General features: G+C 35.9%; 1 pseudogene; it reads left to right on the top strand.

The window, feature by feature from the left end:
* Nucleotides 1,535-2,385, top strand: part of LOC104778790 — a 10,480-nt pseudogene continuing 9,629 nt past the window's right edge.

The following is a 2,385-nucleotide window of genomic DNA, read 5'->3' as shown; positions in this document are numbered from 1 at the left end:
GGGTATTTATGGATAGTTTCATTAAATATGTAGAGAGAGATGTATACAGTTTATAAATAAACTTTACCCAACTTTACAATATAGAAGTCTGTGAATATGGGTCTAACAGTCACTAGACACATCCTAGTATTGGACTGGGTCAGTTCTTTTGTTAAAGGTTTGGAAGAAAATAGAGTTTATTTTGGTGTTTTTTCACATATAACACCAATTAATTAGGTAAAGGGTTTATTATAGATATATAATAAAATGATTAGACCATTGTAACATCTCGATTCTCTATATAATAACATGTATGTTACGTATACAACTATTTTTTAACTAGTGGACATATATCCTTTAACAAAAAAACTATTGTACAAATATGCATTGTATACAAGAAGAGGTGATTTTGAGGCGTGGGGTAAAGTAAGATGTGTTTGTCTCGATATATGAAGTGTCTGTCTGCTACGGAATAGATATTTCTCGTACGTTTTTACAATTCGTTGTACGTTCAATTATACATGTATACATATATAGTTTTCTGTTGTTTTGTTTGATAATATTTGTTGTCGAAGTTAAATATTAATTTGGCTAAACAGTGAGATAAGATAGAACCTAGAAAGCGACTCTTGGTTCATCTGGTTTAGCTTGAAAAAGATAGTAAATATAAAATGTTATAAAACTTTGGTGAACTTTGGTGAATGCAAATTAATGGCACACATTAGTCGCACTAGAGGCTGTATCTAACTTTCAACTTGGATTCGAATTGTAAATTTTCTAACTAACTTTCGGATCACACAAGTAGCCCTAAATATGATTCAGCTGTCAACATATGTCCTTAAACTAAAGACACAATTTTTAATTTCAATATTTTGATGATAATTCAGTTTAGGTATACTAGTTACTTTGCATGTCAACAGCAGCACAATACTTCACTATAAGGAACAAAAATAACAAAATTAAAAAAGAATAACTAAAAATAGAAATGTGATATACTTAAATTTACAGTTTTGAATGTAACTAAGTACGCAAACGCGCTAATGCTTGCAAACAGTTGATAGAGCCAAGACGTCGTACTTGTTTTGCAATTCCAATTTCAACATCAATTTATAAGCATGAGAGCCTGAGACTAATCGATGATTAGAAACCAAAAAGGGCAGCATATCGATGAGATCGTGAAAAGGACAATATAATGCAAACGTCAAGGACTAAGGACAGTACCCTAACCAATTAAGGCTTTCTCAATTAATATTCCTGCCACTGCAATTATGTATGCACATGCACGTCCCAAAACCCATCCCATTTATTTTTCTATTTATTATTGTTTTGTTACTTTGGTAGCTTCATGTCAATTCCAAAATTTGTTTCCTAAAGTTTTTGAATTAGACCAAAAAGACGATGACCAATAGTGAATTAATGGATGGTTTATTAGTGGGCTTTTTTACGTAGCCCAATAAGAGTTACGCGGCAAAAACATGGTTTATAAAAAACTTGTCAAGCGACAGAACAGAACTATGTCAATTTAACCTAAATCTGACAAATACCAAAGCCGGCGATGGTGAAAAGAGGTCGGAGCGGTCGCGTTGCAAATCGGAGATTCCAAAACCTAGTTCTCGAATCATTCGAGAAGGGATCAACAGCAGAGGAAATCGTCGATGACCTCCGTTCAAAGGACCGTGAATGGTCTCGATCGAGTCGCCATGTTCTCCTGCTTAACGTCAACCAAATCCTCCAATCCAGGAACGTAGGCAGTCAAGACGAAGAAGAAAGCAATGGAAGATCAAAATCACGAAAGAGAGCCGCCACAACTTCACCATCAGGATCCTCGTGGTCTGATGCCGTGGATGGAAATGTATTAGATGATGATAGTGGTAAGTCAACTCCACAGTTTGATTTGACAAATGATAATCTCAGGGCTTCGTATGATACAAGGAAACAAATTAGGGTTTCTGATGATGTTGAATCATTAGAGACAGAGAATAACAAAGGTAAGAAGTTTAAGGATCTTGGTGGGTTAAAGGATATATTGCATGACCTAACGATGCGTGTAAAGATTCCTCTGCTTTTGCCTCAAATTTATGAACGTCTTCAAGAGAAACCAATCTCTGGGATCTTACTTCATGGTCCACCTGGTTGTGGCAAGTCTACATTGGCTCGTGCCATTGCTATTGAAACTGGTCTTCCTTTTTACATGAAATCTGCTTCTGACGTTGTTTCTGGTGTTGCGGGTGAATCTGAAGAGAATGTTAGAAAGCTCTTCTCTGAAGCGTATAGAGATGCTCCTTCTGTTATCTTTATCGATGAGATTGACGCGATTGCATCAAAGAGGGAGAATCACCAGAAAGGTATGGAGACTCGTCTTCTGACACAGTTGATGAGTTGCATGGATCGAGAGTATATGCTTCA

Source organism: Camelina sativa, chromosome 3 (genome assembly GCF_000633955.1).
Source record: "Camelina sativa cultivar DH55 chromosome 3, Cs, whole genome shotgun sequence".
Classification (NCBI taxonomy): domain Eukaryota; kingdom Viridiplantae; phylum Streptophyta; class Magnoliopsida; order Brassicales; family Brassicaceae; genus Camelina; species Camelina sativa.
Note: the sequence above shows the minus strand (reverse complement) of the source record. Positions and strands in the feature narration are given on the sequence as shown.